Genomic DNA, 14,410 nt, shown 5'->3' with positions numbered 1-14,410 from the left:
ACTATCATTTGAGGAGTATGATACATCTTCCGAGGAGCAATTTCAGACAATTGCTTGGGATTATTGGGGCAGAGGTTAATTGAATCCTTTCATGAACACTGATGCATAGTCAAGTCTGACAAGGACACTTGGCACGAATTGAAAGACCATGTCACTCTCGACAAAAGAACGCATGCATGTCAAAGGTCATAGGACAATTGGTGTTTGTTATGCTCCTCGAAATATGTACAGCTATGTCTGAGCTTGTCTGGTTCCCTTCATTGTAATGTCCTTCCATACTTCTCCAACCCACTTGGTGATCAGAATTCGTCTTAGGCTTGCTGTTATGTCATTGTTGGCGTATTTTTGGCCATTCAATCAGGGACTGGAAACAGATTATTGATTGTCAAGCTATTGTTATCAGACTATCTTTTCGACCTTCGATTGTATGCGAGTTGCGCCAAGGGCGCTATGTTTGAATTTTATTATTTACTCATGTTGCCCTACTAAATATTTTTAAAAAAAACATCAAAATATTCCAATATCTTTTTTAAGTTATGTATAAAATTGTGTAAAATGTCTATCCTTTGTCGAACACAATTTCTGTGTAGCATGGAAAATCATTTACATAGGATTTTGAAGACAAAATGTGATAATTTTGTGGAGATACAGAATGCTAGAATAAACAAAATTATATTTTTTCTGGAATGTGTACACCGTACGCTTGGTATTCCTACTGATTTCGATACTGAAATAATTCTTAAGATGATGTTCTTTGAAGATTTATGTTGGCATTTCTAGAGTCTGTCATTATAGGCAAACATGTAGACTCATTTCGCAATGTACAAGACAAGCCACGCGCTGTGTTGTAACTGTGCTTGGATTCGTACCAGGGTCTATTGATCAACGTATTATTCATGCTTGCTCAACTGAGGATAATTTATAAACCAGCAACTCGCATGGTACAATGGGTGGAAGCCGTTTCCAGTCCCTCCATAAATAGAGGCCTTGCATGTGACGTATCATCCCGTAAATATGGCGGACTACTCAAATGCATTCAACAAAAGCATGATTGCAATCTACCGTGACAGTTCGTCTCACACACATAACCCTGCACTACGATCAAATAGGTTGATGACAACATTTGATTGAATGGACTGCACTCCGCCATAACTACGGTGAAGGACACCGGTTCAAATCCTTTGTCTGGAGCCAATCGATAATTTCATGCAGGGCCTCTATACAAGGTCTCTGATTCAATAAAGCACACAATGTAACAGGCACAATTGAATCGGAGCGGGATTTTACATGTTACACAATGAGCATGTTTATAGTGAGACAATCTTTCCGTTATTTAGCTAAAGTACCGCGTAGTCTAGATTTGCAATGGTTAGTAAAACATAAACAAATATAGACTGCGTGGCAGTCCAGCTAAATACCGCATAATCTGGCTCACTATAAACACGCTCTTTGTTTTTTTATTTTTCGTATTGCACAAAATCATAAAAGTATAATGGATAAGGTTGAAATTATAAAATGCAAAAGATTTCTTTGCGGTTAAAAAGCATGTCCATATCACGTTTAAGTCGTAGTTATTGTATCCTTCTTGATGTAAAACGAAGTCAGTATTTTGAAATAGGCTGCGGAACTCAGTCTTCAATCATAGTCATTTGATAGAAGGGAACCATCATCAGAGCCTTTTGAAAAATATGGAATTTTTGTAGCGTGTAATGGCAAAGAGGACCATGACCACCTCATTAACATTGAGGGCATACCCAACTACATTGTTGAATAAATAGCCCATGACCCCAGTATGAACAGAACAAAAAAGAAAAAAGAAAGAAAGAAGAAAAAGAAAAGAAAAGAAAAAACAAAACAAAATAAAGCAAATAAGAAACAATAAAGAAACAAAATGAAAAACAAAGCAAAAAAAGATTAAATTTATCAAGAAAAGCTCAAACCCCAAAATAAAAATTAAACAACGGAAAAGTTTATAACGAGCCTCGAACTCCTGCTCAGTTCGCTCTTCTTAAGATGATTCAAATTCTGTCGCTTTACCAACTGAGCTAATGTAGTTCAATTAACACACAAATTTGTAGGTTTAATTGTTCGTATATAGCTATGTGTATCGATGATTTGCTCAAAACCCTTTACACTTTTGTCACTTTTGTGGATGGCGCTGTTCATTTTTTTTTTCGTTTTGCACGTTTTAAAAGCCCTCGATAGAAGGCACATGTGCTAACTATCGAGTGAATACGGTATTGCTCTATAAAAAAAAGGGATATAATTGCACCGCTGATCCAGGCTGCTGATAAGCTGTCAACAAGTGTGATCACTAATTCAACGATAATAATGAGCAATTATCTGACCAGACAGGAACCAAGCTGGGTATAAACAGTGCAGAAGGCTACTACCATCACTAATTGATGTTGGGAGTGACACTGGTGGTGATGGTGGTGGTGGGGGGGGGGTAAATACCAGTAATTGGGGGTAGATAGTGGCTTTGGTTTTACACATTTTTGGTATAGCAACTGGACAGTTTATAGTAGTAACAATATAATCAACACATTCAGAAAATAAAGATTGGTTTGAGCCCAGGAATCCCTGGGATTGAGTAATCAGTCTTTTTGATTATAATGTGATCAGTGTAACTACCAATAAACTATACATTGCGAATAAATATCTCAAATAAAATACCATGTTTGTAATGGATTTTAACTGTAATTGACCAAACATTGGTTAATGGTAACTAGAGCGGTTACCGCACCATAGCTGAACCATGGGGCTTTGGCAGTAGGCCTATATTGTGGTACATGTATATATATCACCCCTTTATGACCCCTTAATAACCTTAAATGAATATTAAATTATTTTAAACATGTTTAGAATGTCATAAGGATCATTGCATTTAAATTTCAGCTCAATTGGAGGATTTTGAAAACTTGACCTTTGACCCCTTTATGACCCCTTAATGACCTTAAATGAATATCAAATTATTTTAAAAACATGTTTAGAATGTCATAAGGATCATTGCATTTAAATTTCAGGTCAATTGAACCATTTTGAAAACTTGACCTGTGACCCCTTTATTGACCCCTTAATGACCATAAATGAATTTTAAAATATTTTAAACATGTTTAGAATGTCTTAAAGATCATTGCATTTAAATATCTGCTCAATTGGAGCATTTTTGGAAACTTGACCTTTGACCCCTTTATGACCCCTTAATGACCTTAAATGAATATTAAAATATTTTAAACATGTTTAGAATGTCATAAGGATCATTGCATATAAATTTCAGCTTAATTGGAGCATTTTTGGTTAAAATGTCCTTTTTTGACCCCTGTGACCCCTTGGATGACCTCTGATGTTAGGAAATATTTTTATCATATTCTTTACTTCTTTCTCTTTCATTTGACACCACTTGGGGGTTCATACCTTTGTGGCATTTAAAGATATGTCCATTTTAGACCAAATGGTTGGTAAGTAAGTAAGCAAGTAAGTAAGTAAGGGACATGCACTAATATAGGCTGATACCATTTCATGGTTCAGCAAAAATAATGGTAAAACACAGAAGAGGTAAAGAACAGAGATATGGAGTTATGAATTGATATGAAATCCCTTAAGCAGCAAACATTTTTAAGGTTGTCTGAATATAGATTGTTGTATAACTCGGATGATGTGATTTCAATTGAGCAGTTTGTTACAGGTATGAATTAAAGGAGTATTTTGTGATCCTAGCATCCTCTTTTTGTGACATTTTTCAGTACATATCCACGAAAAAAGCTTATTCCAAAAATTTCAGTTGATTCCGATTTTGCGTTTGCGAGTTAAGCATGATTATGTGTATTACAATGCTCCATAGACAATGTGTTGTAATTTCGTTCCGGTATACCAGAACGAAATTCAAATTTCACAATATCTTTGCAAAATGAATTAATCTGCAAGAAATATTTTGTAAATAAACATTATGTAGCCAGAGGTTTCCAGTGATATAAAAATCTCAACTTTTTTTGAGAAAAGTGGGGGGGATGAGGCTGTGGATCACGAAATGCCCTTTTAAATGTAGACCTATTTCGCACACATTTTTCAATTCAGCTTTCAACATGAAAATTTTGAGTATTTCCTAGTATGTCATTGGTGGTGTATTTACCAATAAATGCCAATGCAATATTTCACACCCGGTTAGTTGTGCCAAACATTCAAATTTACTAGCAATCCAAGTACTTGCAATTCAAAGTTATGAAGTTGATCTACATCCATGACGTTGTCTTTTAAAGACATTTCTTTTTGGAGTGTGTAGAAGTGGACCTTCGCCCAAAATTCACTTGCATGCAAGAAGGGGACTTCACTTCCCCCCCCCCCCCCAAGAAGTGTGGGGGAGACTGGAGAGTCTGATTTTTGTCCCCATTTGTCATTTGTCAATTTTGGCCCATTTCTAGTCATTTAAATGACACTTTACTCTTTGCCTTTCACTTTACTCTTTGCTGGCCCAGTTTATCCCTATAAAAATTCTGTGGGGGGATTTCCTCCTCCCCCAGGCTATACCACTTCCCCCTTAAAGTGTTCCCATTGTTAATTTTTGCTGAACCATGAAATGGTATCAGCCTATATAAGTGTATCTTGCTTCCTTTACATCCTTACTTACAGACTGACCAACCTTTTGGTCTAAAATGGACATATCTCAAAATGCCACTCAGGTATGACCCCCCCAAGTGGTGTCAAATGAAAGAGAAAAAAATAAAGAATATAATAAAAATACTTTCCCACCTGGGGGTAGCACTCATAATAAGCCCTGGGTCAATATTCATATGGGTCCTTTTTATATCTCAAAATGCCAAGAGGGTATGTACCCCCGAGTGGTGTCAAATGAAAGAGAACAAAGTAAAGAATATAATACAAATAATTTCCTCACCGGGGGTCAATATTCCTATTTTGGGTCCTTTTCATATCTCGAAATGCCAAAAAGGTATGTCCCACTGAGTGGTGTCAAATGAAAGCCAAGAAAGTAAAGAATATAATTAAAATAATTTTCCAATCGGGGGTGACACTCCTGTGACACTCCTCAAAAGACCTGGGTCAATATTCATAATTGTGGGTCCTTTTCATATCTTGAAATGCTGAGAAAGTATGACCCCCTGAGTGGTGTCAAATGAAAGAGAAAAAAGTACAGAATATATAAGAAAAATAATTTCGCTACTGGGGGTGACACTCCTTATAAGACTTGGGTCAATATTCCTATTTTAGGTCCTTCATAATATCCAAAGAAGGCAGGGCCGTAGCAAGCGGGGCAGCCGGGGATGCCATGGCCACCCCACTTTTTGTTATGTTTTTCTTTTTATCTTTATTTCAATTTGGTCATATATTTGTATTTTTGCTGCCCCACATTTGTCATGGCCGCCCCCACATTTTACAACCTTGCTACAGCCCTGAAAGAAGCCTATGAACCCCAGGGTAACAATGTATACCACAACATACTGCCAAAGCCCCATGGTTCAGCTTTGGTGCGGTAACCGCTCTGGTTCTTTCTAACTTGTACCTAATATTGGGCATCTTTTTTGTGGAGTGACTTTTTATTTTAGGGAGGAGAACAGGCAGCAGAAGCGGCTAACATCCCCCCTTAAAATCATAACATTAGAAAAATAGAGCAATAAGTGCCCTGTACCTTTGTCTTTTTATTACCAAAACACTGTATTTGGGACCCAAATAGGGTCAAATTGCAAATTATATGCACTTTGTGCACACTGGCCCATAAAATAGCTAAATGCACCTCATTTGGGTCAAAAAAGATCTGTAATTTAAATTTTTTGCACGCTTCATACGTAAAAAAAGCCCCCCCGTATATTTGGGACCCCCTCCTTCCGAAGAAAATGATAGCCCCCTTATACATAATATAGCTTTATTTTTTGTGAGTTTTTGATCTTATTTACACGTGGTGCAAGTTTGATATGATAAGTGTGGAATAATATGGTGAAAATTGAAGTGGATATTGTCACACAAGGAATTTTTTGCACTTTGACATTTTGAACTGTTTCACTTGTTGTTGTTTTTATTTCAAAATTTGTTATTTTAAGTGTACTTGCATTGACAATACACTAAAGGAATATTATTCACAAATTGTTATTTTGCGGAATGCAAAAAGCACAAAAATATAAATGTAGTACAATATGTTCACTTCTGCAGTACTACATATCTCCTTTACAACAGGCTGCCCTCAGTGTTCTGATTTTCACTGTCACTGTGTGATATTGCATTGATCTTTGAATAGTATACCCTGTAAAAATTAAACAAAGCCTGGGCCCTATTTACGACAAAATCAGCAGTACATAAATTGAGGTGAAAATTGGGATTCCAACTTGATAATCGATACACTGCAATTGATTTTGACCATTTTTGTCAACAGCCCCATTGCTCTGTATTTTCTGGATTTTTTGTTCAACTTCAGTCTAAATGACAAGGAGACTGTTTTTAACAGTTTAACTAAAAAGCAAAAACAAAAACAGGTTTATATCATTAACGTTTGCCCCAAACCCTATGGTTTGTTAATTTGTGTGTGTATGTTTGTTTTATGGGTTTTTCTCTCTTTCTGTTATCTTCCTGTTATAAAGAAAAGAAAATTGGAAAAGATGGTACACTCTACATCTGGGCACATTATGTGGGATATCTTTTTTGTTTTCCGTTCTTGTTTCATTTTTTCTGACAGTGAAAAAGCTATGTACACATTTTTCCCTTACCTTATATGTGATGCGATCAAGCAAAATCAATCGAACTCGGAAATATTGATTTTGAGATATAGCCAAACAAACAAAATATTTCCTTTTGTTTCCTGCTGTTTTGGAAACTCTTTAATTGCTCATATCTTTGGAACTGGTTGTTGAATTTCAATGGGTTTTTTTGCAAAATGCAGCTTTGTAAATGCTTTGTACTATCCTATAAGAAACTGAAAATTTAATATTTCCGAGTTACGACTGATTTTACTTGATCGCATCACCTAATTATGTGTGTTTTTCAGCCGTTTTTTTTTTAATCTCAAAAAGGCTCAGATATTATTCGGGATATTATTGCTTTTATAAATATCACAAGTTACCTATTAGCTGAAAAGAAAACATCATAAATACTTCAAATTTAAAGCAATAATTGCTATTCTTTTCATGTCACTCCTACCATGTTATAGGCTACATAGAAATTTGCTAATTTTTGCTATCTGCATTTTTAAGGGAAAAATATCTTGGCTTGAAACCAGTCACATGCATAGTCACCATAGAAAAAATGCACTGGCAATTAAACCAATTGAAAACAATTTTATTCAGATTCCAAGGCTTTAATATATCTAAATGATAAAGCAAAACATTAAGGTGCAATATGGCCCTGTATAGAACTGTGAGCTATACTGAACTCATACATGCAATTTGTACATTTCAGTCGTTAGTCTACACTGGGGCCACCAATGTACAGCATCGCTCAATATACACATTGCTGATGTGCATGTGAATCTGTTGGCTTGTTTAATTCCACCCCGAATTGCACACTGACTTTTACTCTTCAAACACATATTTACATCAGTATAACAAAGAAACTTGATTTGGTGCATCATTTATAAGATCCACAAAAATAAACTTGACCTCCAATTAATATTTGTTGCTATTTATTCCGAGTGCAAACTCAATTGCTTCCACATAATATTCTTTTTATTTTTGTATTTATAAATAGATGTGTTGTTCAAACAATTGTATATTTTGAAAATATATAATTATGTTAAGGAAGGTACTTTGCTATATGCTTGTTGGTCATCATAGTTAGATATAAAAACCAATAAATTATTATAATTATATGATATTAGCTAATGAGTAAAGGAAGTGAGTCTGGAACTATGTAAGCAAGGGGTCATAGCCTGCCTATCTCATGTGACATGTTTAATAGCACAAGTTGCAGACGTATTATCTATATACCTGCCTATATACCTGGGCTTGACTAGCATATTATTTTTCCGCAGCATTATTTTTAGAAGGGTATAGGAGGAAATTTCTCCCAACTTGAGCCCCCCATCCCCTAGCTACAGAGTACAGGTCTCCCTAGTTTCCCTTGAACACAAAATCATCCAAAAATCACATTTAAGTTTTGCCCCAGAAAAAAGTCCCAAATGTGTGTTAGGGGGTGTGTGTGTGTAGAGAAGTGGAGGGGACAGTGATATTTAAAAAAATAAATGTCACCTTCCCCCCTTTGCCACCCCTCCCTCAAAACATCTGTCTGACTATGCCACTGTATAAAAAAAACATAACATGCATATTTGTTGATTTAGGGTCCGGCCGAATTCATATAAAGTCTCACAAATGTGGACCTATTTAACATTTGTGATGCGATCAAGCAAAATCAGTCAGAACTTGGAAATATTCAGTTTTCAGTTTCTTATAGGATAGTAAAAAGCATTTACAAAGCTGGATTTTGCAGAAAACCCCATTGAAATTGAACAAGCAGTTCCAAAGATACAAGCAATTAAAGAGTTTCCAAAACAAGAGGTAACAAAAGGAAATATTTCATTTGTTTGGCTGTATCTCAAAATCAATATTTCCGAGTTCCGACTGATTTTGCTTGATCACATCACATTTATTCGAGTAAGAATGTAAAGGTTGGATTATTTCTTAAACACTACTCTTTTGTTAATGTGCATAGTACCACATCATGCTGTCCTAAACTTGAACATTGTACATGTAGAAAAAAAGTAACGATACCCTTTTCTTATGGTTCAGGAGCATCGAACTGGAAAAAATGCATAAAAATGTTCCATTTCCTCGGTTCAAATGTTTTAAATAGACCAAATTGCAAGTAACATTCACAAAAAGTCCCTACTGAATATAATCATGTTCAAAAGGGCAGAAGTTCATTTCTATGAGTGTATAGTCCACTTTCAACAGCATTGGGAAATCCCATATAATCAAACACAAAAAACCACAGACAAACAAAAAACCATTATAGTGGTTTGATATAGCATACTATGCCAAAACCTGCCGGCCACACTTGAGAGTGTTTATACTAAAACAAACAAGACAACAAAAAATAACCCTGCTATTTTTTGCACTGGTTTGTTTGCTTGTTTGTTTCTTCATTTGTTGTTACACTCTCTTAAATTGGCCAATTGAAATATTTCAATCTTTCAATGATTGAAGATAGAAATCAATCTAAAATAGATTGAAAAAATAGATTGAAATGTTTTTTGGTTTGACTCGAACTCTTTTTGTAGACTATTTCACTATCCAATCATGTGTTACTCCTAATGCACTGCCACATGGCATGTGTTGCATATGTTTGGAATGAGATTTCAAACTTTTAGAGTGAATATTTTCAATCTTTTTTTTTTTATTTTTTAAAAAGATTTCTTTTTAATTCTGTATATTAAAAAATTTTAAAATAATGAAAATCATTTCTCTCTACTGAAAATTCAATCAAAAAAGATTTGCCCCTATATAATATTGATCGCTAAAATATTGAGCATCACTCCTTTTGATCGAAAAAAAAAGTTTGAAAATTCAAATCACCCAATGAATTTACAGTCCAAAAGCGATCAGGGGCAGCAAAAGATTGAAAATTCAATCTTTTGATTGAATCAGTGCAGTCGGACAATATAAGAGAGCAGTATTGTTTTGATGCTAAGATGAACAGCCAAAATCATTAGGTAAAAATCTATTATAGCCAAAGTCCTTTTTAGGGGTGTAAAAGGCAAATCCTGTTTAGGGTATGTTTTGAAAATCTCTGGTCACCCATGTGTACACTGTGATACTTGAGTGACCCTGTGGTACTTGAGTGACCCCCCTGGGAACTAGTAAGGGCAACTTTCCCATAGACAAGTGCCATACTCTTGCTCATCCAAGCATCTCAATTCTCAAAATCGCATTTGAAGAATTACAATTAAGCATCATTAATTGAAGAGTTTTTGAGAGTGCGCATTTTTTTGTTAAAAATCAAGATTTGAAAAAAAGAATTTGACAAAAAGTGAAAAATTGACATGGGTGGTGAGCATGAAACCCATGCTAAGGCCATCTTAATATAGTTGGTCTTCTCAAACCCCCCGCGCGCATTAGTAAGATCGCCCGTTTTTTGCGCGTTATTCGGTTTTTCTGCTGTGTTTTTTCCAAATCCACCACACAAATATCTCAGGTCTGACATCGCAAGATGTCAAAATAACCTAAGTCGTAAAACTTCATCTTGACCATGTAGTGAAACCTCCTTGTAAGATGAAAAGGTGTCTATTCTTGTCAAAAATCTTGTCCCACAAATAACAAAAATTAAAAGTAAAAAAAATATCTAAAAAAAAATGCATTTCGCATTTAACTTGGGAAGCGCTTTGAGACAAACTATTAAATTAAAATGACCTAATCATGCTAATGATCTATTTCCATTGGCTTATAATCAAAGACCAAATGCAAAAGGGAAAGAAAGTCACTTCAAACTCACAAAGTACAAACTTTAATGCACAATATTTCATGATTTGGAAGAAACCACAAGTTTTGTGGCATGTCATTCTTGTGAAATTTAGGAAACAGAAATATTTTCAAGCATGAAAATTTTGTGAATCCAAGTCACTCTTGAAATTCTTGATCTGCACAAACAGTTCATGTAATTACTGTACACTAATCCCTGTTGGCGGATTATTAGTTTATTACATTGATTTTTGCATTTTTCATATTCTTCTAAGATTATTTGTAGAATAGGAATAAAACCTGAAATTTACCAATTTAAAAACAAGCAGAGAAGTCTTAACTTGCAGCTACTTGCTGCAATGGGATAAATTAATGCTGGAAAACTACCACATTTTTTAAGTACCCGGCCTTGGGCGGCCTATTTCAGATTATTACAAATTTGTATTACTTAATTATGTTAATTGATTATTGAAAACAAGTTGGGAAATTTTTTATTTTGTGAACATTTACAACATGCAACATTAACTTTTTTTCGCTTCTCTTATCGCTAATATCCATGATAAGTTTGTGGACATTGTGATTTCCTCTTTAAGCCTGATAGAAAATGATGTTTCACATGCAGTTTTGTGCTTTTTAAACTTTTTTAGTGGTTTTATCATGTTTTATAAGTTCTCAACTGAGGAGAGAAAGTAATTTGGTCATACCCTCTTTTCTTTTTTTGGGGGGGGGGGGGTGTCTCTGCATGACCCATGGGTGAGAGAAAGAGAGAGAGAGAGATCTGGATAGGAAGAGAGGGAGAGGTAGGAAAGAGAGAGAGACTGTGACTGAGAGCAAATTACGTCTTTCCCGTTTTTTATATTCCAGCCAGGTCAATTTTGATTAAAAAGTCTATAATTCCATGCATAAAAAGTGGCACATAACAAAAAAGAATGTGTAGCATACAAATGATCTATATAGTACTCCTGATTTCTCACTAATTTTGAAACTGCCAAATAAATAAATGCATGAATAATGATACCTGTTTTAATAAGATAAGCATTAGGTCTATGAGTGATATGCATGTGTATTATATGTGTCATTGTATACGTATATTCTTCACATTTAACATTCCCGACATAAACAGAGAGCTGAAACAAAGATACTACAATGATAGGAATTAAATGTTGTACACTAAAATTATATTGAATGCATGATAATGATCAATATTTTAACAGCACACATCAATTCCAATATAAGGCATGTATTTGTCAAAGTAATCATAATATATAGTCAAATATATGTGAAATAAATGAACCAGAATATTCAGTGTAGCTATTATTATGAACATAAATACATCTTTACAAATCGGAATTTTTCAGTCAGTATGCAAGACACATGAAAATATATGCACACTGTGTTGCCTAATATCATAAATATGTGTTTCATTTATACAATATATAAAGTCATGATCTCGCAAAATTAATAGATCCTTGTGTAGACACACTGATAATGATCTGCACATTAAAAGCTCACATACAAATATAGTACAACCAAATTAAGATAGAAATAATATAGCCAAAACATACATGTTCAAAATATAGGTGTAAATCAAAAAATTTCTAAAATATATAATCGTAAGCAGCAACAGATTGCCCCAATGAAAAGTACTTGGTAAAATTGGTGTATGTGTGTCACAGAGATATACTGTAATTATAACATAAATAACAAAAATTTATTCCCAGGATTAATAATAGTAGTTCTCAATTTATACATGTCACCTTTTTGCTAACTTATTATCATGTTAATGACTAATAGCTACTAATTAGAGCATACAGCCACATCATTGCTAAAATGAACAATTAATGTGCTTGGGGAACAAAAATGACTTTAAATCAACACAAAGCAGTTTTGTACACGTAGTTGAAGAACAGGTTAAATAGGGTCAAGACTATATTTTGGGATTGTGTGATCGTGTGTTGGTGTGTACGTAAAAATGAGTGCACTAGATAATCTCTATGCCTGCCAGTATGTGTGAGCAATGGTCACCAGTAACTCACTATATATATATCTCTAAACATGAATCTTCTTATCTTTTTATGCATATCTACAATTTATAGAGTTGTAATATTCTTTATATACATAAATATATACATGTTTCATGAAAATGTATTCAGTGCAATCTATTATCTGTATATTGACAAATTATCTTGCATGAATTATAAATTTGTAGTCGAGTATAAAAGCCTTTATGAGAGCGGGAGAATGCAGTCTAATTGCACATAGACCTCATAATAGAATTATAAAGGTATGTTATGAGTTCTTAAAGCAAGTATTAAGGAAATTATTATATACTTGACTAAAAAGAGTGAGAATATATAATGAAAGGAAAAAACACACAACTGCAGGATATTGCGGGGTCACGTTGTTACTATGGAAGTGGCACTGGAAGTATAAAGGCCTAGCCCTCGCTTCATGATTTCAATCAATTAATTAGTATTCAATTAACAATTGCATGTCTGTCAGTTTAATCTTAGAAGAAACTAATCAAAATTGTTCAAAAACAAATAAAGCAGATTCGGTATATATTTTACAATAGCGTTGCACATCACATATGACAACTATTTTGTATGTATGGTTCAAAAAGACACTTGGTAAAAACCTGGTATAAACCCTTATGACAGGAATGACAGCCTTTGAAAAATATATTGTTACTCATAGCCTATCCACAGAATGGAGAAACATGCGGAGGCTTTTAACACTTACACTGTTAAAAGTAATATGTTTATTAAAGAAATGCTGTCATTGGAGCCAAGTTGCTAGTATTTTTCTGTTTTTTTTTTTTTTTTTTCAGAGAATGTTTTTAACAGAATGGTTCCAGGTTTTTTATACAGATTTTTGCAATTTTTACCTTTTTTTTTTTAACAAAGAATTTTTCAAACAGGAAAAAGATAATGTTTGTAAAACATAAGCAGAATATAGCAATAGCAATTATCTTTGTTTTGTTTTACCTCATTTGTTGGCTCGAAATAAAAAGGGGACATAATGTGATCAGTTGGGGGCAGGGGGCACGTGCCCTGGGCATCGATTCTGCACCCCTCCAAGCGATGAAAGTTAAAAAATTTGCACGCTTAAGACCAATTTTCAACTCATATTTTGGGTAAAAGAGATGACTGAAAAAGCTCTGTGCAAAGCGATAACAAATTTATTTACAGATTTTGTTGATTTTTAGATTCATTTGCAAAAAAAAATGCTCAACTGACCGACCCTACTTCAAAGGGCTGTTTGCTTGTTGAACAAGGGTGTGTTATTTTCTTTACCTCAGAGGTAAATTTCCAAAACAATCCTGTTTAGGGGGTAAAATTTGCAGTAAAACCATGCTAAATTCCTGTTTTTTGCTCAAAAGAGCAAATCTTGTTTTGAAAATCTCTGGTACACATGTGAAGGCCTACACTATGAGAGTGGAGGCCTACACTATGAGAGTGGCCTCTCTGTTTATCACTCAATAACATCTAAGGGAAAACATACATAGGTATCTTTTTAAAAATAATAATCACTTGCTATTTTATGCATGTATTTTGCACCACTTCCAAGTTTTTTTGTGAAAAATCTATTGGGTTGGGTGTGGGTACATACAGGAAATCATGTGTGGTCATCAGTGGCGGTGCCACGGGGGGCATGAGGGGACAAATGCCCACCAGTCAGAACTGTTGCCCCCCAGTAAAAACCCAAAATTATGACAATTTCACCTTTTTGCGGTAATTTTGTGCAAAATTTGTTGATTTTGAAATTCACTTTACCCCCTCAATGCTCCCCTCCCCCGGAAAAAAATTCCTGGCATCGCCACTGGTGGTCATTATGTAAACTTTGTGACTTTAAGTTAGGAAGCACAGGACCTGTTGAACTAAAATTATAATCACTTGATATTTTCATTGTAAATGAATGTATTTTGCACAACATTTTTTATTATTACACCAAAATGCTCTTTTAAATGTGCTTTTATAAGAAATTAATCAGAAATGTGTGGAATCATTTACATT

Source organism: Amphiura filiformis, chromosome 3 (assembly GCF_039555335.1).
Source record: "Amphiura filiformis chromosome 3, Afil_fr2py, whole genome shotgun sequence".
Lineage (NCBI taxonomy): Eukaryota > Metazoa > Echinodermata > Ophiuroidea > Amphilepidida > Amphiuridae > Amphiura > Amphiura filiformis.
This window is presented reverse-complemented; position numbering follows the sequence as displayed.